The sequence below is a fragment of the Eutrigla gurnardus genome, assembly GCF_963514095.1.
Source record: "Eutrigla gurnardus genome assembly, chromosome: 5".
Classification (NCBI taxonomy): Eukaryota; Metazoa; Chordata; class Actinopteri; order Perciformes; family Triglidae; genus Eutrigla; species Eutrigla gurnardus.
In genome coordinates this window covers 22120431-22143591 of record NC_139919.1, presented here as the reverse complement: position 1 = coordinate 22143591, position 23161 = coordinate 22120431, and the positions used below count along the sequence as shown (strand labels likewise).

Below are 23161 nucleotides of genomic sequence, written 5' to 3'. Positions count from 1 at the left end.
CAGCTAAGAAGTATAATGTCCAGCCTGCTTTGCACACCACCCATTATTTGGATTCACCAGTCTTGTGTTCTCTATCATTCGACATCGACGATAAAGGCTTGGAAGGCATATTGATGGAATAGCTTATTTTTAAAGCTCGACATTAGTGTGTTGTGAGGTGTGTACTGCTGTCTGAGGATGATGCTGAGTCAGCGCCTTCTTCAAAGCTTTGGCTTTGTCTTTTTCTTTGTTGCGGTGCAGTACGCACACGGAGACCTGAGCTATTCCGTACAGGAGGAGCTCAAGCGCGGATCCGTTATTGGAAATATCGCTCAAGATCTCGGACTGGAGGTGGGCCGACTGTCTGCTCGCAAAGCTCGGGTTGACATGGAAGGAAACGAAAGACAATATTGCGGGATTAATCTTCGAAGCGGAGATTTAATCGTTGCGGAACGAATTGACCGAGAGGAGCATTGTGGAGAGAAGCCTTCGTGTGTTCTTAAATTCGACTTGCTATTAGAGAATCCACTGGAGTTACACCGGTTGTCCCTGCAGGTGCAGGACATAAACGACAATGCACCAGTTTTCCCGAAGGATATTATAAAGCTTGAAATCAGAGAGTCAGCTGATAAAGGAGCTCGGTATCGTATTAATGCAGCAGACGATGCTGATATAGGCAAGAACTCTGTTGAAAGCTACATTTTGCAAGAAAACCCTCACTTTGTGTTCAATATACAGACGACTAGTGCCGGTAGTAAATATGGTGAGTTGGTTTTAGATAAGGAGTTAGACCGAGAGGAGCAGCAGGAAATGAGATTATTGCTCACAGCTGTGGATGGTGGTTCTCTTCAGAGATCCGGGACTGTAGTCATACACGTCATTGTACTTGATGCTAATGATAACGCCCCTGTTTTTACTGAGGCCGTTTATACAGCCACGTTACCGGAAAACTCAGCTGTTAAGACCCCAGTTATCACTGTAAGTGCATCAGACGCAGACGAAGGTTTAAACGGAGAGGTTTCATATGAATTTAGTCGTTTATCTGATAAATCACAGAAGCTTTTTTCACTTGATGAGAAAACTGGAGAAATCAGTGTAACAGGACAGATAGATTATGAAGAGGGATCGAAGTATGAAGTGATTGTTGAAGCCAAAGATGGTTATGGTCTGTCTTCACAAGCAAAAGTGATTATTGATATCACTGATGTAAATGATAACGCCCCAGTTGTATATCTGAAATCACTGACCAATCCCATACCTGAGAACGTGTCACCTGGTACAGAGGTGGGCATCATTAACGTGCAGGACAGAGACTCTGAGACTAACAGACAGGTCCGCTGCTCCATTCAGGGAAACGCCCCTTTTAAGTTGGTTCCTTCTATTAAAAACTATTATTCTCTGGTGACCACAGGACAACTGGACCGTGAACTAGTGTCTGATTACAACATTACCATCACTGCCACTGACGAGGGCTCTCCACCTCTGTCCTCCTCTAAAACTGTTCACTTATCTGTAGCAGACATCAACGACAACCCACCTGTGTTTGAGGAACAGTCCTACAGCGCATATGTGACTGAGAATAACAAACCTGGCTCCACTTTATGTTCAGTTAGTGCTCGAGACCCCGACTGGAGACAAAACGGTACCGTGGTTTATTCTCTGTTACCTGGTGAGGTGAACGGTGCCCCGGTGTCCTCCTATCTATCTGTTAACGGAGACACGGGGGTGATCCACGCTGTGAGGTCGTTTGATTATGAACAGTTCAGGAGTTTTAAAGTCCACGTGACGGCCAGAGACAACGGTTCTCCTCCGCTCAGCAGCAACGTGACCGTCAGTGTCTTCATATCGGATGTGAATGACAACTCTCCTCAGATACTGTACCCCGCCCCGGAGGGCAACTCCTTCATGACCGAGCTGGTCCCCAAAGCTGCACACGGAGGCTCTCTGGTGTCCAAAGTGATAGCGGTGGACGCGGACTCCGGACAGAACGCCTGGCTGTCCTATCATATAGTCAAATCCACCGATCCGGGACTTTTCACTATCGGTCTCCACAGCGGAGAGATCAGGACACAGCGGGACATTTCTGAGTCTGACAGCATGAAACAGAACCTCATTGTGTCAGTGAAAGATAACGGACAGCCCTCTCTCTCTGCCACCTGTTCCATGTATTTACTGATTTCTGATAACTTGGCTGAGGTGCCAGAACTGAAGGATATTTCTTACGACGAGAAGAACTCCAAGCTGACCTCTTATCTGATCATCGCGCTGGTGTCTGTGTCCACCTTTTTTCTGACCTTCATCATCATCATCCTCGGTGTGAGGTTTTGTCGCAGGAGAAAGCCCAGACTGTTGTTTGATGGAGCAGTTGCCATCCCCAGCGCTTATCTCCCTCCTAATTACGCAGATGTTGACGGAACAGGAACTTTACGCAGCGCTTACAACTATGACGCCTACCTGACAACAGGCTCTAGAACCAGTGACTTTAAGTTCGTGTCATCTTACAATGACAACACGCTGCCTGCTGACCAGACTCTGAGGAAAAGTCCATCAGACTTTGCTGAGGCGTTTGGTGATTGTGATGATTCTCCTGAGGTAGGAGCTGGTGCCGCCTATCACTTTGTCGTCTTTTAACTCACCTATTCAGTCAATTTGACACAACGTTACACAGCTATACGTCAAGTTTTATTGATCACTTTCTCTAGGTTGGAGGAATTTTTTTTTTTTTTTTAAGTGATCTGTCTTTATTTTTACATATATTCTTACTCAGCACTGGTTTGTTTGTGTATCTTGAACAGAGCTGCATCTTGTTCTACACGTGTCTCTGTCCTTGGTGCTGAAACTCACTTTTGGTCTGTTGCGTTTTAAAGATGAACCTCCATCCATGTTATTCTGTGCCACTTAAAAATATAAACGTTCTATTTTATGTTGTAGTTGTCTTTGCATTCACATGTATTTGTTCCCGTTTTAAATTAAGGAATTCAATATCTTTGATTTTAGATGATATTGATATGGGGGGGAAATCATATTAAGTGAAAGGACAAATATTTGTCTTGTCAGTCAGTTAATTTTTTTTTAAATGTTTGTTCTCGTTCCCCAGGATTTAGGGAACTTCCAAATGTTTCCTTATTAGCTTATTCATTCAATAACGTACAAACCCACTGAGAGATAGAGACATGGACTTGGTGGGTATTTGTCTGGCATTTGATTCCTTATTAAACGGTTTGATACACCGTTAAATGTTTTTTTTTAAACACTAACGATGAATCTATCGGATAGTGTATTTCTAAAACAAATTGCTATATTTCTTTTGCACTCACGGGGTCACTATAGACCAGCTAAGAAGTATAATGTCCAGCCTGCTTTGCACACCACCCATTATTTGGATCGACCAGTCTCGTGTTCTCTATCATTCGACATCGACGGTAAAGGCTTGGAAGGCACATTGATCGTATAGCTTATTTTTAAAGCTCGACATTAGTGTGTTGTGAGGTGTGTACTGCTGTCTGAGGATGATGCTGAGTCAGCGCGTTCTTCAAAGCTTTGGCTTTGTCTTTTTCTTTGTTGCGGTGCAGTACGCACACGGAGACCTGAGCTATTCCGTACAGGAGGAGCTCAAGCGCGGATCTGTTATTGGAAATATCGCTCAAGATCTCGGACTGGAGGTGGGCCGACTGTCTGCTCGCAAAGCTCGGGTTGACATGGAAGGAAACGAAAGACAATATTGCGGGATTAATCTTCGAAGCGGAGATTTAATCGTTGCGGAACGAATTGACCGAGAGGAGCATTGTGGAGAGAAGCCTTCGTGTGTTCTTAAATTCGACTTGCTATTAGAGAATCCACTGGAGTTACACCGGTTGTCCCTGCAGGTGCAGGACATAAACGACAATGCACCAGTTTTCCCGAAGGATATTATAAAGCTTGAAATTACAGAGTCAGCTGCCAAAGGAGCTCGGTATCGTATTAATGCAGCACACGATGCTGATATAGGCAAGAACTCTGTTGAAAGCTACATTTTGCAACAAAACCCTCACTTTGTGTTCAATATACAGACGACTAGTGCCGGTAGAAAATATGGTGAGTTGGTTTTAGATAAGGAGTTAGACCGAGAGGAGCAGCAGGAAATGAGATTATTGCTCACAGCTGTGGATGGTGGTTCTCCTCAGAGATCCGGGACTGTAGTCGTACACGTCATTGTACTTGATGCTAATGATAACGCCCCGGTTTTTACTGAAGCCGTTTATACAGCCACGTTACCGGAAAACTCAGCTGTTAAGACCCCAGTTATCACTGTAAGTGCATCAGACGCAGACGAAGGTTTAAACGGAGAGGTTACATATGAATTTAGTCTACTGTCTGATAAATCACGGAAGCTTTTTTCAATTGATGAGAAAACTGGAGAAATCAGTGTAACAGGACAGATAGATTATGAAGAGGGATCGAAGTATGAAGTGATTGTTGAAGCCAAAGATGGTTATGGTCTCTCTTCAGAAGCAAAGGTGATTATAGATATCACTGATGTAAATGATAACGCACCGGTGATATATCTGAAATCACTGACCAATCCCATACCAGAGAACGTGTCACCTGGTACAGAGGTGGGCATCATTAACGTGCAGGACAGAGACTCTGAGACTAACAGACAGGTCCGCTGCTCCATTCAGGGAAACGCCCCTTTTAAGTTGGTTCCTTCTATTAAAAACTATTATTCTCTGGTGACCACAGGACAACTGGACCGTGAACTAGTGTCTGATTACAACATTACCATCACTGCCACTGACGAGGGCTCTCCACCTCTGTCCTCCTCTAAAACTGTTCACTTATCTGTAGCAGACATCAACGACAACCCACCTGTGTTTGAGGAACAGTCCTACAGCGCATATGTGACTGAGAATAACAAACCTGGCTCCACTTTATGTTCCGTTAGTGCTCGAGACCCCGACTGGAGACAAAACGGTACAGTGGTTTATTCTCTGTTACCTGGTGAGGTGAACGGTGCCCCGGTGTCCTCCTATCTATCTGTTAACGGAGACACGGGGGTGATCCACGCTGTGAGGTCGTTTGATTATGAACAGTTCAGGAGTTTTAAAGTCCACGTGACGGCCAGAGACAACGGTTCTCCTCCGCTCAGCAGCAACGTGACCGTCAGTGTCTTCATATCGGATGTGAATGACAACTCTCCTCAGATACTGTACCCCGCCCCGGAGGGCAACTCCTTCATGACCGAGCTGGTCCCCAAAGCTGCACACGGAGGCTCTCTGGTGTCCAAAGTGATAGCGGTGGACGCGGACTCCGGACAGAACGCCTGGCTGTCCTATCATATAGTCAAATCCACCGATCCGGGACTTTTCACTATCGGTCTCCACAGCGGAGAGATCAGGACACAGCGGGACATTTCTGAGTCTGACAGCATGAAACAGAACCTCATTGTGTCAGTGAAAGATAACGGACAGCCCTCTCTCTCTGCCACCTGTTCCATGTATTTACTGATTTCTGATAACTTGGCTGAGGTGCCAGAACTGAAGGATATTTCTTACGATGAGAAGAACTCCAAGCTGACCTCTTATCTGATCATCGCGCTGGTGTCTGTGTCCACCTTTTTTCTGACCTTCATCATCATCATCCTCGGTGTGAGGTTTTGTCGCAGGAGAAAGCCCAGACTGTTGTTTGATGGAGCAGTTGCCATCCCCAGCGCTTATCTCCCTCCTAATTACGCAGATGTTGACGGAACAGGAACTTTACGTAGCGCTTACAACTATGACGCCTACCTGACAACAGGCTCTAGAACCAGTGACTTTAAGTTTGTGTCATCTTACAATGACAACACGCTGCCTGCTGACCAGACTCTGAGGAAAAGTCCATCAGACTTTGCTGATGCGTTTGGAGATTGTGATGATTCTCCTGAGGTAGGGTTACATTCCTACTTAACTTGTCATTAACCAAGCCAACATTTTGAAGCCACTCATTTCTCAAAGGAAGTTTTCCTGTGCAGCTTTACTCTAGCTCTCATCCAACCATCTCACCCTACACACTCAAACACAGACAAACACCGTTAACTTAAGCACACTCACTATCATTAAATATGTCCATACTGTTACTTCTGGAATGTTTTTCAATAATTTATTTTCTTTCAGTCCTTTTATCTATGTTGAAGCATGGATGCTCTATTTATCTTCCAATGAGGGTAACCTTTTTGAATAACAAGCTGACTCCTCTGTCCTTGGTGCTGAACCCTGTTTGATACTATGATGCATTTTAAGTGATAGTTTACCTCTGAGTCTTGCATTGTTGTCATATGCCTATTTGCTGAATTGTCTTTCAGTAAAATTGTTTTTTTTTTTACATATTTCGCCAAGATTTTGATATTTCTCTTGATTGAATGCTTTGCTGCTTTAATCCCGGAAAGTGCCCCTTCTGCATGTATCCGCAATCGATGTGTATAACTTTAAACAGATAATGGGACTTGATATTGGAGCAGTATGGATGAGTTAACATTTAGCCTCTGTGTTTATTTAAGTTTGCTAGTGCAGTCTTGCTTTCCTCAATTGGTTTTCCATATGTGATACAATTGAGGATAGTGTTTGTGGAGAATGCATCCTCACCAGAAATAATATGACATGAAGTATTACACATTAAGTTTCAGCCTTTGATAGCAGTTAGACTTAAGTTTTTGTTGTTTTCTTTTTGATGCAATTTCATATTAATGCCCTTTGTCCTTTGTAGATACCATATATATTGTTGTCCATGCTTTCTGACCCACAATCCTTTGCTCAGCAAATATAGGAGCAAGACGGTCAAAGTGTAAGGTTCCATGCTTTGTGGAAGTAGTGTGTTCCAATTAAATGCACACTGCATGCAGCAGTACTATGCAAGTCCATGAGTGCAATTTAAAAGTATGATATGGAAAACAGCTATAGCACTTTATTTTTTATTTTCATGTCATAGTTCTTCGGAAATGTAGATTCTTACTGAGAGAGAGAGAGTTACAATATTTTCATGTTTATAATTTTTATTGATCATAAAATGTCCAATTTCATAATATCTTTAATAAATATTAGTATGAATATTATCCTAAAATAATCAAGCACATTTCTGTGATATGTCAGAGTCATTATTCGTGTCTATCTCCTTAATAGGCAAAGAGAAAAATACTACCTTTTGTTGTCATACCTAAACTAACACTCATGGTGTCAGTGTGTACCAGCAAACGAGAAGGAACGGTCAACCTCCACCCTCCTGCCTCGACAAACGCAAAGCCTGACTCTCCTGTTGTTCTGCAGTTAGCACAAACTGCTTCGTGTAGGGCAGCAATCTGACGAATTTTGTAGTTTGGAGGAAATCAGGAATTTTTCAGCGATATAATTTTTACCTATAGTAGTGTGTATGTGGTTTTTCTCGCAGTAAAAATGGACTACAGCAGGTTTGCGCTGATCTCGGGCCTTGCTTTTATTTCTCTTGTTTTTCACCCCGTCTATGGAGACCTGAGCTACTCCATCCCGGAGGAGATGAAACGAGGATCTATAATTGGAAATATCGCTAAGGATCTGGGACTTGATTTGGGGAGATTGTCTGCTCGCAAGGCTCGTATCGATACCGAGGACACTGGTGTTAAGTACTGCGGTGTAAATCTCAACACCGGAGACTTGATCGTACAAGAAAGGATTGACCGAGAAGGGCTTTGTGGGAAAAAGGCATCGTGTGTTCTCAAACAGGAACTCGTATTGGAAAACCCATTAGAGCTGCATCGTATTAGTATCCGCGTTCAAGATATTAATGATAATTCACCGCAGTTTAAAGAGGAGTCGCTCAAAATTGAAATTCATGAATCGGCAGTGAAGGGTGCAGGCTTTCTCTTGGATGAAGCGCACGATGGAGACATCGGGGAGAATGCTGTTCAGGGCTATTCACTCCAGCAGAATGATCATTTTAAACTGAATGTGAAGACCAAAGGCGGTGGACGAAAATATGGTGAATTAATCTTAGACAAAGAGTTGGACAGAGAAGACAAAAAAGAGATAATGTTATTGCTTACCGCATTCGATGGAGGCTCTCCTCGGAGATCAGGCACTGTAGTCATCCACGTCACTGTACTGGATGCTAATGATAATGCACCAGTGTTTAGCCAGGCCGTTTATAAAGCCAGTCTGCCTGAAAACTCTCCTCTGGATACGTTGGTGATCACAGTGAGTGCTACTGATGCAGACGAGGGGATGTACGGTGAAGTTACTTATGGATTTGATCATGTGTCCGATGAAAACCAAGTTTTCTCTCTAAATCCCCAAACTGGAGAAGTTAAAGTAGCTGAATCTATTGATTATGAAAAAGAATCGTCATATGAAATTCAGATTAGCGCAAAAGATGGCCTTGGATTAGCGTCATATGCGACGTTAATAATTGAAATTACGGATACAAATGACAACGCACCGGTGATATATCTGAAATCACTGACCAATCCCATACCTGAGAACGTGTCACCTGGTACAGAGGTGGGCATCATTAACGTGCAGGACAGAGACTCTGAGACTAACGGACAGGTCCGCTGCTCCATTCAGGGAAACGCCCCTTTTAAGTTGGTTCCTTCTATTAAAAACTATTATTCTCTGGTGACCACAGGACAACTGGACCGTGAACTAGTGTCTGATTACAACATTACCATCACTGCCACTGACGAGGGCTCTCCACCCCTGTCCTCCTCTAAAACTGTTCACTTATCTGTAGCAGACATCAACGACAACCCACCTGTGTTTGAGGAACAGTCCTACAGCGCATATGTGACTGAGAATAACAAACCTGGCTCCACTTTATGTTCCGTTAGTGCTCGAGACCCCGACTGGAGACAAAACGGTACAGTGGTTTATTCTCTGTTACCTGGTGAGGTGAACGGTGCCCCGGTGTCCTCCTATCTATCTGTTAACGGAGACACGGGGGTGATCCACGCTGTGAGGTCGTTTGATTATGAACAGTTCAGGAGTTTTAAAGTCCACGTGACGGCCAGAGACAACGGTTCTCCTCCGCTCAGCAGCAACGTGACCGTCAGTGTCTTCATATCGGATGTGAATGACAACTCTCCTCAGATACTGTACCCCGCCCCGGAGGGCAACTCCTTCATGACCGAGCTGGTCCCCAAAGCTGCACACGGAGGCTCTCTGGTGTCCAAAGTGATAGCGGTGGACGCAGACTCCGGACAGAACGCCTGGCTGTCCTATCATATAGTCAAATCTACCGATCCGGGACTTTTCACTATCGGTCTCCACAGCGGAGAGATCAGGACACAGCGGGACATTTCTGAGTCTGACAGCATGAAACAGAACCTCATTGTGTCAGTGAAAGATAACGGACAGCCCTCTCTCTCTGCCACCTGTTCCATGTATTTACTGATTTCTGATAACTTGGCTGAGGTGCCAGAACTGAAGGATATTTCTTACGACGAGAAGAACTCCAAGCTGACCTCTTATCTGATCATCGCGCTGGTGTCTGTGTCCACCTTTTTTCTGACCTTCATCATCATCATCCTCGGTGTGAGGTTTTGTCGCAGGAGAAAGCCCAGACTGTTGTTTGATGGAGCAGTTGCCATCCCCAGCGCTTATCTCCCTCCTAATTACGCAGATGTTGACGGAACAGGAACTTTACGCAGCGCTTACAACTATGACGCCTACCTGACAACAGGCTCTAGAACCAGTGACTTTAAGTTCGTGTCATCCTACAATGACAACACGCTGCCTGCTGACCAGACTCTGAGGAAAAGTCCATCAGACTTTGCTGAGGCGTTTGGTGATTGTGATGATTCTCCTGAGGTAGGAGCTGGTGCCGCCTATCATTTTGTCGTCTTTTAACTCACCTATTCAGTCAATTTGACACAACGTAACGCTGCTATACTGTTATTTGTCTCTCATAACAAACATTTACTAACCATATTTGTTAAATTCCCATCAAGTTGTCTACTATATCCTTCATTGCATCTAATTTTTAAAAAAAAAGTGGTTTTCTCAAAATGTATCCATAACTTCCGCATAACAGTGCGTCTTTGAGCTTGTGAAATATTGAAGTTGGTTGTTATTTTGGGAATCTTTTTTTTTTTCTTTTACAGCGATTTATCTTCTATATATGTCTTTAATTTTACATGTATTCTCATATTTACTCAGCACTGGTTTGTTTGTGTATCTTGAACAGAGCTGCATCTTGTTCTACACGTGTCTCTGTCCTTGGTGCTGAACCTCACTTTTGGTCTATTGCGTTTTAAAAATGAACCTCCATCAGACTTTGCTGATGCGTTTGGGGGACTGTGATGATTCTCCTGAGATAGGAGCTGATGCCACATATCATTTAGTCGTCTTTTAAGTCACTTACTCGGTCAATTCTACACAACGTTACACAGCTATACTGTGTGCTATACTGGCACTCGTCTTTGCTAAATTCACTCGGTGCTGTTTGCATGCTTCATTGCATCAAAGTGCTTAAGACGTTGCTTTTTTTTGTTGCATTGTGATCTTGCTAATAGTTATGAACACATGGATTTGGATGTCAGCTTCAGTTCTTTTGTTATTTGGTGATCCTTTCTTGTTTCTCAACTAACATTTAGTATAAGAAAACATTTTAAATGTCGTCACTTTTAGTCTGTTCATGGTGCTGAATTTCACGTGACGATTTGATGCTTTTTCATGGATCATTTCCCAATCTTTTACTGCATTGTGGTTTTGCGTCATATGCCGCTGCCGTTTAACAATATCATTGTTTTATATTCTTCTGAAGTTATATGGAGATGGATGTCATGTGTGTTTAATGATTTTGGGACAAAGTATTTGAGTCATATATGAATATGAAAGGTCAGCCTCTCTGTCTAATCTGCTTGGGTGGTTCTTCCTTTTTTTGCTGTGGTTTTCAGTGATGTGGACTTTGCCTAATATATTTTCTTTCTTATCTTACTTAAATTAATGTTATTGACTGTATGATATGGTTCATCATTTTTCAGATTTTTGCATGATTTAGTATTCATGTCTATTTTTTCTTGGTAGATAGTGATATAATTTTGTCCATGTAGAAATCTAATAAAAAAAATAATTTAGGTTATTTGATAAGTTATACTGATAATTGTAGATGTTTTGGCATAACTTTTATACTGGAGGCATCCGTTTCTGAAACAAGTGATGGGATTTATCAAGTCAGACATATTTGGAGAATCATTTAAGTCACTTTTATTATGTACGTATTGAACTTTTCTTGCCAATGAGTCAACTAAAGATCCAGCAAGGGAGGTTTACTTTTTAAAATCATATCTACATTAATTTGCAAGCACATTGTTGACATAGCACCACACAGAACTACTCCATTATTTCCCGAAAAAATCAGGAAATATCTGATTTGATGCAGTTTCCTTTCCCAGCTAAATCAGTTAAATGGCAGTTTCTTTTCCCACAGATTGGAACATCTGTTTGTCAGCATTTCTGATCCCTGTTCAGGAGGTTTAATCAAATGTATTAACATGCTTAAATCGTTTTCCAATGCTTTCAGTCTGAGCATACAAGGTAAAAAGTGTATGAGCACAAATAATAGAAAAAAGATGACGGATAGCTCATATAAATTTGGTGCCCCCACCCCCATCCTCCCCTCTGAGTTTATGTGTTGTGTCCATATTTTGACATGCCAGAAATTATTTGAAAGCATCAGATTGTCTAGAGACACAGTTATTATTATTGTTTTGATCAACAAGGTTATCTGAGTAGGTTCATAATCAAACAGGTCAAAAACCTTGCATCGTCTTGCTGTACCCATACACATACTCATGGTGTCAGTGTGTACCAGTAAACCAGAAGGCAGGGCTATTCTCCACCCTAATGTCTCAGCGAATTTAGAACCTGCTTCTGCTTTTGTATCTTAGTTGACGACTCGCTTCGTGATATGACGGCAGTGTGAACATTTTCTTCTGTATTGGCGGAAACCGAAGCTGCATTTTTTTTATACATATTTTGACCTAGTCGTATCTTTATCGAAATAACAATGGGACTCGGCAGATCTGCTCTGCACTACGGCCTTGCTTTTATTTTTCTTGTCCTCCAGCCCGTCTATGGAGAGGTGAGCTACTCCATCCCGGAGGAGATGAAACGAGGATCTGTGATTGGAAATATCGCTAAGGATCTGGGACTTGATTTGGGAAGATTGTCTGCTCGCAAGGCTCGTATCGATACTGAGGATAACAATGTCCAGTACTGCGGTGTAAATCTCAACACCGGAGACTTGATCGTACAAGAAAGGATTGACCGAGAAGGGCTTTGTGGGAAAAAGGCATCGTGTGTTCTACAACAGGAACTCGTACTGGAGAACCCATTAGAGCTTCATCGTATTAATATCCGCGTTCAAGATATTAATGATAATTCACCGCAGTTTAAAGAAGACTCACTTAAAATCGAAATTCAGGAATCGGCCGTAAATGGCGCACGTTTTCTTCTTGGAGAGGCGCATGACGGAGATATCGCAGAAAATGCTGTTCAAAGCTACTCCCTGCAGCAGAATGAACATTTCAAATTAAATGTGAACGCAAAATCTGGCGGAAGGAAATATGGTGAATTAGTCTTAGAAAAAGAATTAGATAGAGAGGACAAAAAGGAGATCATGTTATTGCTTACCGCATTCGATGGAGGCTCTCCTCGGAGATCAGGCACTGTGGTCATCCACGTCACTGTACTGGATGCTAATGATAATGTACCAGTGTTTAGCCAGACCCTTTATAAAGCCAGTCTGCCTGAAAACTCTCCTCTGGATACATTGGTGATCACAGTGAGTGCTACTGATGCAGACGAAGGGTTAAATAGCGAAATTGTCTATGGATTTGATCATGTTTCAGATGAAAATAGTGACGTGTTTTCTTTACACTCTAATTCGGGAGAGGTGAGAGTAGCTGACGCTATTGATTACGAGAAAGTGTCATCCTATGAAATGCAGATCAGCGCAAAAGATGGTCTGGGATTAGTTTCATATGCGACGTTAATTATTGATATCACTGATATAAATGATAACGCTCCAGTGATATATCTGAAATCACTGACCAATCCCATACCTGAGAACGTGTCACCTGGTACAGAGGTGGGCATCATTAACGTGCAGGACAGAGACTCTGAGACTAACAGACAGGTCCGCTGCTCCATTCAGGGAAACGCCCCTTTTAAGTTGGTTCCTTCTATTAAAAACTATTATTCTCTGGTGACCACAGGACAACTGGACCGTGAACTAGTGTCTGATTACAACATTACCATCACTGCCACTGACGAGGGCTCTCCACCTCTGTCCTCCTCTAAAACTGTTCACTTATCTGTAGCAGACATCAACGACAACCCACCTGTGTTTGAGGAACAGTCCTACAGCGCATATGTGACTGAGAATAACAAACCTGGCTCCACTTTATGTTCAGTTAGTGCTCGAGACCCCGACTGGAGACAAAACGGTACAGTGGTTTATTCTCTGTTACCTGGTGAGGTGAACGGTGCCCCGGTGTCCTCCTATCTATCTGTTAACGGAGACACGGGGGTGATCCACGCTGTGAGGTCGTTTGATTATGAACAGTTCAGGAGTTTTAAAGTCCACGTGACGGCCAGAGACAACGGTTCTCCTCCGCTCAGCAGCAACGTGACCGTCAGTGTCTTCATATCGGATGTGAATGACAACTCTCCTCAGATACTGTACCCCGCCCCGGAGGGCAACTCCTTCATGACCGAGCTGGTCCCCAAAGCTGCACACGGAGGCTCTCTGGTGTCCAAAGTGATAGCGGTGGACGCGGACTCCGGACAGAACGCCTGGCTGTCCTATCATATAGTCAAATCCACCGATCCGGGACTTTTCACTATCGGTCTCCACAGCGGAGAGATCAGGACACAGCGGGACATTTCTGAGTCTGACAGCATGAAACAGAACCTCATTGTGTCAGTGAAAGATAACGGACAGCCCTCTCTCTCTGCCACCTGTTCCATGTATTTACTGATTTCTGATAACTTGGCTGAGGTGCCAGAACTGAAGGATATTTCTTACGACGAGAAGAACCCCAAGCTGACCTCTTATCTGATCATCGCGCTGGTGTCTGTGTCCACCTTTTTTCTGACCTTCATCATCATCATCCTCGGTGTGAGGTTTTGTCGCAGGAGAAAGCCCAGACTGTTGTTTGATGGAGCAGTTGCCATCCCCAGCGCTTATCTCCCTCCTAATTACGCAGATGTTGACGGAACAGGAACTTTACGCAGCGCTTACAACTATGACGCCTACCTGACAACAGGCTCTAGAACCAGTGACTTTAAGTTCGTGTCATCTTACAATGACAACACGCTGCCTGCTGACCAGACTCTGAGGAAAAGTCCATCAGACTTTGCTGAGGCGTTTGGTGACTGTGATGATTCTCCTGAGGTAGGAGCTGGTGCCACCTATCATTAAGTCCTATTTTAACTCGCGTATTCAGGCAATTCGACACAACGTAACGCTGCTATACTGTTATTTGTCTCTCATAACAAACATTCACTAACCATATTTGTTAAATTCCCATCAAGTTGTCTATTATATCCTTCATTGCATCTAATTTTTAAAAAAAAGTTGTGTTCTCAAAATGTATCCATAACTTCCTCCTAACAATGCGTCTTTGAGCTTGCGAAATATTGAAGTTGGTTGTCTTTTTGTTCAAGTTTTATTTATCACTTTCTCAAGGTTGGAGGAAATCTTTTTTTTCATTTAGCGATTTCACTTCTATATCTGTCTTTATTTTTACATATATTCTTACTCAGCACTGGTTTGTGTGTGTATCTTGAACAGAGCTGCATCTTGTTCTACACGTGTCTCTGTCCTTGGTGCTGAAACTCACTTTTGGTCTGTTGCGTTTTAAAGATGAACCTCCATCCATGTTATTCTGTACCACTTAAAAATATAAACGTTCTATTTTATGTTGTAGTTGTCTTTGTATTCACATGTTTGTGTTCCCGTTTTAAATGAATGAATACCATATTATTGGTTTTAGATGAAATTGATATGGGGGGAAACCATATTAAGTGAAAGGAGAATATGTGTCTTGTCAGTCAGTTCATTTTTATTGTTTTAAATGTTTGTTCTCGTTCCCCAGGATTTAGAGAACTTCCAAATGTTTCCTTATTAGCTTATTCATTCAATAACGAACAGACCCACTGAGAGATAGATACATGGACTTGCTGGGTATTTGTCTGGCATGTGATTCCTTATTAAACGGCTTGATACATCGTTAAATGTTTTTTTTTTTTCAAATACTAACGATCCATTTATCGGATAGTGTATTTCAAACATAACTTGCTATATTTCTTTTGAACTCACGGGGTCACTATAGACCAGCTAAGAAGTATAATGTCCAGCCTGCTTTGCACAACACCCATTATTTGGATTCACCATTCTTGTGTTCTCTAGGATTCGACATCGACGACAAAGGCTTGGAAGGCATGTTGATCGAATAGCTTATTTTTAAAGCTCGACATTAGCGTGTTATAACGTGTGTACTGCTGTCTGAGGATGATGCTGAGTCAGCGCCTTCTTCAAAGCTTTGGCTTTGTCTTTTTCTTTGTTGCGGTGCAGTACGCACACGGAGACCTGAGCTATTCCGTACAGGAGGAGCTCAAGCGCGGATCTGTTATTGGAAATATCGCTCAAGATCTCGGACTCGAGGTGGGCCGACTGTCTGCTCGCAAAGCTCGGGTTGACATGGAAGGAAACGAAAGACAATATTGCGGGATTAATCTTCGAAGCGGAGATTTAATCGTTGCGGAACGAATTGACCGAGAGGAGCATTGTGGAGAGAAGCCTTCGTGTGTTCTTAAATTCGACTTGCTATTAGAGAATCCACTGGAGTTACACCGGTTGTCCCTGCAGGTGCAGGACATAAACGACAATGCACCAGTTTTCCCGAAGGATATTATAAAGCTTGAAATCAGAGAGTCAGCTGCCAAAGGAGCTCGGTATCGTATTAATGCAGCAGACGATGCTGATATAGGCAAGAACTCTGTTGAAAGCTACATTTTGCAAGAAAACCCTCACTTTGTGTTCAATATACAGACGACTAGTGCCGGTAGTAAATATGGTGAGTTGGTTTTAGATAAGGAGTTAGACCGAGAGGAGCAGCAGGAAATGAGATTATTGCTCACAGCTGTGGATGGTGGTTCTCCTCAGAGATCCGGGACTGTAGTCGTACACGTCATTGTACTTGATGCTAATGATAACGCCCCTGTTTTTACTGAGGCCGTTTATACAGCCACGTTACCGGAAAACTCAGCTGTTAAGACCCCAGTTATCACTGTTAGTGCATCAGACGCAGACGAAGGTTTAAACGGAGAGGTTACATATGAATTTAGTCGTTTATCTGATAAATCACAGAAGCTTTTTTCACTTGATGAGAAAACTGGAGAAATCAGTGTAACAGGACAGATAGATTATGAAGAGGGATCAAAGTATGAAGTGATTGTTGAGGCCAAAGATGGTTATGGTCTGTCTTCACAAGCAAAAGTGATTATTGATATCACTGATGTAAATGATAATGCCCCAGTTGTATATCTGAAATCACTGACCAATCCCATACCTGAGAACGTGTCACCTGGTACAGAGGTGGGCATCATTAACGTGCAGGACAGAGACTCTGAGACTAACAGACAGGTCCGCTGCTCCATTCAGGGAAACGCCCCTTTTAAGTTGGTTCCTTCTATTAAAAACTATTATTCTCTGGTGACCACAGGACAACTGGACCGTGAACTAGTGTCTGATTACAACATTACCATCACTGCCACTGACGAGGGCTCTCCACCTCTGTCCTCCTCTAAAACTGTTCACTTATCTGTAGCAGACATCAACGACAACCCACCTGTGTTTGAGGAACAGTCCTACAGCGCATATGTGACTGAGAATAACAAACCTGGCTCCACTTTATGTTCAGTTAGTGCTCGAGACCCCGACTGGAGACAAAACGGTACAGTGGTTTATTCTCTGTTACCTGGTGAGGTGAACGGTGCCCCGGTGTCCTCCTATCTATCTGTTAACGGAGACACGGGGGTGATCCACGCTGTGAGGTCGTTTGATTATGAACAGTTCAGGAGTTTTAAAGTCCACGTGACGGCCAGAGACAACGGTTCTCCTCCGCTCAGCAGCAACGTGACCGTCAGTGTCTTCATATCGGATGTGAATGACAACTCTCCTCAGATACTGTACCCCGCCCCGGAGGGCAACTCCTTCATGACCGAGCTGGTCCCCAAAGCTGCACACGGAGGCTCTCTGGTGTCCAAAGTGATAGCGGTGGACGCGGACTCCGGACAGAACGCCTGGCTGTCCTATCATATAGTCAAATCCACCGATCCGGGACTTTTCACTATCGGTCTCCACAGCGGAGAGATCAGGACACAGCGGGACATTTCTGAGTCTGACAGCATGAAACAGAACCTCATTGTGTCAGTGAAAGATAACGGACAGCCCTCTCTCTCTGCCACCTGTTCCATGTATTTAATGATTTCTGATAATTTGGCTGAGGTGCCAGAACTGAAGGATATTTCTTACGATGAGAAGAACTCCAAGCTGACCTCTTATCTGATCATCGCGCTGGTGTCTGTGTCCACCTTTTTTCTGACCTTCATCATCATCATCCTCGGTGTGAGGTTTTGTCGCAGGAGAAAGCCCAGACTGTTGTTTGATGGAGCAGTTGCCATCCCCAGCGCTTATCTCCCTCCTAATTACGCAGATGTTGACGGAACAGGAACTTTACGCAGCGCTTACAACTATGACGCCTACCTGACAACAGGCTCTAGAACCAGTGACTTTAAGTTCGTGTCATCTTACAATGACAACACGCTGCCTGCTGACCAGACTATGAGGAAAAGTCCATCAGACTTTGCTGATGCGTTTGGGGACTGTGATGATTCTCCTGAGGTAGGAGCTGGTGCCGCCTATCAATAAGTCCTATTTTAACTCGCGTGTTCAGGCAATTTGACACAACGTAACAGTTATACTGTTATTTGTCTCTCATAATAAACATTCACTAACTATGTTTGTTAACTTCGCATTAAGTTATTTATTATATCCTTCATTGCATCTACATTTTTTTAAAGTTGTGTTCTCAAAATGTATCTTTAACTTCCTCGTAACAGTGCGTCTTTGAGCTTTGGAAATATTGAAGTTGGTTGTCATTTTGGTCAAGTTTTATTGATCACTTTCTCAAGGTTGGAGGAAATATTTTTTTCTTTTAGCGATTTCACTTCTATACCTGTCTTTATTTTACATTTATTCTTATATTTACTCAGCACTGGTTTGTTTGTGTATCTTGAATAGAGCTGCATCTTGTTCTACACGTGTCTCTGTCCTTGGTGCTGAAACTCACTTTTGGTCAGTTGCGTTTTAAAGATGAACCTCCATCCATGTTATTCTGTACCACTTAAAAATATAAACGTTCTATTTTATGTTGTAGTTGTCTTTGCATTCACATGTTTGTGTTCCCGTTTTAAATGAAGGAATTCAATATCTTTGGTTTTAGATGATATTGATATGGGGGGGAAATCATATTAAGTGAAAGGAGAAATATTTGTCTCCTCAGTCAGTTCATTTTTATTTTTTTTTAAAGTTTTTTTCTCGTTCCCCAGGATGTAGGGAACTTCCAAATGTTTCCTTGTTAGCTTATTCATTCAATAACGTACAAACCCACTGAGAGATAGAGAAATGGACTTGTTGGGTATTTCTCTGGCATTTTATTCCTTATTAAACGGCTTGAAACACCGTTAAATGTTTTTTTTTAAAACACTAACGATCAATTTATCGGATAGTGTATTTCAAACATAACTTGCTATATTTCTTTTGCACTCACGGGGTCACTATAGACCAGCTAAGAAGTATAATGTCCAGCCTGCTTTGCACACCACCCATTATTTGGATCGACCAGTCTTGTGTTCTCTATCATTCGACATCGACGACAAAGGCTTGGAAGGCACATTTATCGAATAGCTTATTTTTAAAGCTCGACATTAGTGTGTTGTAACGTGTGTACTGCTGTCTGAGGATGATGCTGACTCAGCGCGTTCTTCAAAGCTTTGGCTTTGTCTTTTTCTTTGTTGCGGTGCAGTACGCACACGGAGACCTGAGCTATTCCGTACAGGAGGAGCTCAAGCGCGGATCTGTTATTGGAAATATTGCTCAAGATCTTGGACTGGAGGTGGGCCGACTGTCTGCTCGCAAAGCTCGGGTTGACATGGAAGGAAACGAAAGACAATATTGCGGGATTAATCTTCGAAGCGGAGATTTAATCGTTGCGGAACGAATTGACCGAGAGGAGCATTGTGGAGAGAAGCCTTCGTGTGTTCTTAAATTCGACTTGCTATTAGAGAATCCACTGGAGTTACACCGGTTGTCCCTGCAGGTGCAGGACATAAACGACAATGCACCAGTTTTTCAGAAGGATATTATAAAGCTTGAAATCAGAGAGTCAGCTGATAAAGGAGCTCGGTATCGTATTAATGCAGCAGACGATGCTGATATAGGCAAGAACTCTGTGGAAAACTACATTTTGCAACAAAACCCCCACTTTGTGTTCAATATACAGACGACTAGTGCCGGTAGTAAATATGGTGAGTTGGTTTTAGATAAGGAGTTAGACCGAGAGGAGCAGCAGGAAATGAGATTATTGCTCACAGCTGTGGATGGTGGTTCTCCTCAGAGATCCGGGACTGTAGTCATACACGTCATTGTACTTGATGCTAATGATAACGCCCCGGTTTTTACTGAGGCCGTTTATACAGCCACGTTACCGGAAAACTCAGCTATTAAGACCCCAGTTATCACTGTAAGTGCATCAGACGCAGACGAAGGTTTAAACGGAGAGGTTACATATGAATTTAGTCGTTTGTCTGATAAATCACGGAAGCTTTTTTCACTTGATGAGAAAACTGGAGAAATCAGTGTAACAGGACAGATAGATTATGAAGAGGGATCGAAGTATGAAGTGAGTGTTGAGGCCAAAGATGGTTATGGTCTGTCTTCAGAAGCAAAAGTGATTATTGATATCACTGATGTAAATGATAACGCCCCAGTGATAAATCTGAAATCACTGACCAATCCCATACCTGAGAACGTGTCACCTGGTACAGAGGTGGGCATCATTAACGTGCAGGACAGAGACTCTGAGACTAACAGACAGGTCCGCTGCTCCATTCAGGGAAACGCCCCTTTTAAGTTGGTTCCTTCTATTAAAAACTATTATTCTCTGGTGACCACAGGACAACTGGACCGTGAACTAGTGTCTGATTACAACATTACCATCACTGCCACTGACGAGGGCTCTCCACCTCTGTCCTCCTCTAAAACTGTTCACTTATCTGTAGCAGACATCAACGACAACCCACCTGTGTTTGAGGAACAGTCCTACAGCGCATATGTGACTGAGAATAACAAACCTGGCTCCACTTTATGTTCCGTTAGTGCTCGAGACCCCGACTGGAGACAAAACGGTACAGTGGTTTATTCTCTGTTACCTGGTGAGGTGAACGGTGCCCCGGTGTCCTCCTATCTATCTGTTAACGGAGACACGGGGGTGATCCACGCTGTGAGGTCGTTTGATTATGAACAGTTCAGGAGTTTTAAAGTCCACGTGACGGCCAGAGACAACGGTTCTCCTCCGCTCAGCAGCAACGTGACCGTCAGTGTCTTCATATCGGATGTGAATGACAACTCTCCTCAGATACTGTACCCCGCCCCGGAGGGCAACTCCTTCATGACCGAGCTGGTCCCCAAAGCTGCACACGGAGGCTCTCTGGTGTCCAAAGTGATAGCGGTGGACGCGGACTCCGGACAGAACGCCTGGCTGTCCTATCATATAGTCAAATCCACAGATCCGGGACTTTTCACTATCGGTCTCCACAGCGGAGAGATCAGGACACAGCGGGACATTTCTGAGTCTGACAGCATGAAACAGAACCTCATTGTGTCAGTGAAAGATAACGGACAGCCCTCTCTCTCTGCCACCTGTTCCATGTATTTACTGATTTCTGATAACTTGGCTGAGGTGCCAGAACTGAAGGATATTTCTTACGATGAGAAGAACTCCAAGCTGACCTCTTACCTGATCATCGCGCTGGTGTCAGTGTCCACCTTTTTTCTGACCTTCATCATCATCATCCTCGGTGTGAGGTTTTGTCGCAGGAGAAAGCCCAGACTGTTGTTTGATGGAGCAGTTGCCATCCCCAGCGCTTATCTCCCTCCTAATTACGCAGATGTTGATGGAACAGGAACTTTACGCAGCGCTTACAACTATGACGCCTACCTGACAACAGGCTCTAGAACCAGTGACTTTAAGTTCGTGTCATCTTACAATGACAACACGCTGCCTGCTGACCAGACTCTGAGGAAAAGTCCATCAGACTTTGCTGAGGCGTTTGGGGAATGTGATGATTCTCCTGAGGTAGGAGCTGGTGCCACCTATCAATAAGTCCTATTTTAACTCGCTTATTCAGTCAATTTGACACAACGTAACTATGCTGTTAGTTAATATTTGTTATGACAGCCAACTAACTTTCTTTGTTGAATTCGCTACAAGTTACTTATTATATCCTTCATTGCATCTCAATAAAAAAAAATGTTCTCAAAATATATCCATAACTTCCGCATAACAGTGCTTCTTGTGAAATATTGAAGTTGGTTGTTATTTTGGTCAAGTTTTATTGATCACTTTCTCAAGGTTGGAGGAAATCTTTTTTTTTTTCTTTTACAGCGATTTCACTTCTATATATGTCTTTAATTTTACATGCATTCTCATATTTACTCAGCACTGGCTTGTTTGTGTATCTTGAACAGAGCTGCATCTTGTTCCACACGTGTCTCTGTCCTTGGTGCTGAACCTCCCTTTTGGTCTATTGCGTTTTAAAAATGAACCTCCATCAGACTTTGCTGATGCGTTTGGGGGACTGTGATGATTCTCCTGAGGTAGGAGCTGGTGCCACATATCATTTAGTCGTCTTTTAAGTCACTTACTCGGTCAATTTGACACAACGTTACACAGCTATACTGTGTGCTATACTGGCACTCGTCTTTGCTAAATTCACTCGGTGCTGTTTGCATGCTTCATTGCATCAAAGTGCTAAAGACGTTGCTTTTTTTTGTTGCATTGTGAACTTGCTAATAGTTATGAACACATGGATTTAGATGTCAGCTTCAGTTCTTTTGTTATTTGGTGATCCTTTCTTGTTTCTCAACTAACATTTAGTAAAAGAAAACATTTTAAATGTCGTCACTTTTAGTCTGTTAATGCTGCTGAATTTCACGTGACGATTTGATGCTTTTTCATGGATCATTTCCCAATCTTTTACTTCATTGTGATTTTGTGTCATACGTTTAACAATATCATTGTTTTATATTCTTCTGAAGTTATATGGAGATGGATGTTATGTCTGTTTAATGATTTTGGGACACAGTATTTTAACCATATATGAATATGAAAGGTGAGCCTCTCTGTCCAATCTGCTTGGGTGGTTCTTCCTTTTTTTGCTGTGGTTTTCAGTGATGTGGGTTTTGCCTAATATATTTTCTTTCTTATCTAACTTAAATTAATATGTTATTAACTGTATGATATGGTTCATCATTTTTCAGATTTTTGCATGATTTAGTATTCATGTCTATTTTTTCTTGGTAGATAGTGATATAATTTTGTCCATGTAGAAATCTAATAAAAAAAATAATTTAGGTTACTTGATAAGTTATACTGATTATTGTAGATGTTTTGGCATAACTTTTATACTGGAGGCATCCGTTTCTGAAACAAGTGATGGGATTTATCAAGTCAGACATATTTGGAGAATCATTTAAGTCACTTTTATTATGTACGTATTGAACTTTTCTTGCCAATGAGTCAACTAAAGATCCAGCAAGGGAGGTATACGTTTTAAAATCATATCTACATTAATTTGCAAGCACATTGTTGACATAGCACCACACAGAACTAGTCCATTATTTCCCGAAAAACTCAGGAAATATCTGATTTGATGCAGTTTACTTTCCCAGCTAAATCAGTTAAATGGCAGTTTTCTTTTCCCACAGATTGGAACATCTGTTTGTCAGCATTTCTGATCCTTGTTCAGGAGGTTTAATCAAATTTATTAACATGCTTAAATCGTTTTCCAATGCTTTCAGTCTGAGCATACAAGGTAAAACGTGTATGAGCACAAATAATAGAAAGAAG

General features: G+C 42.6%; 1 protein-coding gene and 5 pseudogenes across 9 annotated transcripts in view; all 6 read left to right on the top strand.

Annotated features, from left to right (window-relative positions):
• The window catches only part of LOC311013232 (protocadherin gamma-C5-like), a gene marked incomplete at its 5' end in the record, with an annotated part of 293577 nt that overhangs the window by 61106 nt on the left and 209310 nt on the right, over positions 1-23161 (top strand). The window lies entirely within an intron of this gene.
• On the top strand, positions 181-2610 carry LOC311013321 (protocadherin beta-15 pseudogene; annotated as a pseudogene). Its single transcript has one exon. The product of its transcript is annotated as a protocadherin beta-15 pseudogene (transcript).
• Positions 3477-7237, top strand: LOC311013320 (protocadherin beta-15 pseudogene; annotated as a pseudogene). The gene is made up of 2 exons: positions 3477-5882; positions 7181-7237. The product of its transcript is annotated as a protocadherin beta-15 pseudogene (transcript).
• LOC311013318 (protocadherin beta-15 pseudogene) lies at positions 7383-17901 on the top strand (annotated as a pseudogene). The gene is made up of 2 exons: positions 7383-7736; positions 15838-17901. The product of its transcript is annotated as a protocadherin beta-15 pseudogene (transcript).
• LOC311013319 (protocadherin beta-15 pseudogene) lies at positions 11971-14388 on the top strand (annotated as a pseudogene). The gene has a single exon. The product of its transcript is annotated as a protocadherin beta-15 pseudogene (transcript).
• LOC311013316 (protocadherin beta-15 pseudogene) lies at positions 18928-21415 on the top strand (annotated as a pseudogene). Its single transcript has one exon. The product of its transcript is annotated as a protocadherin beta-15 pseudogene (transcript).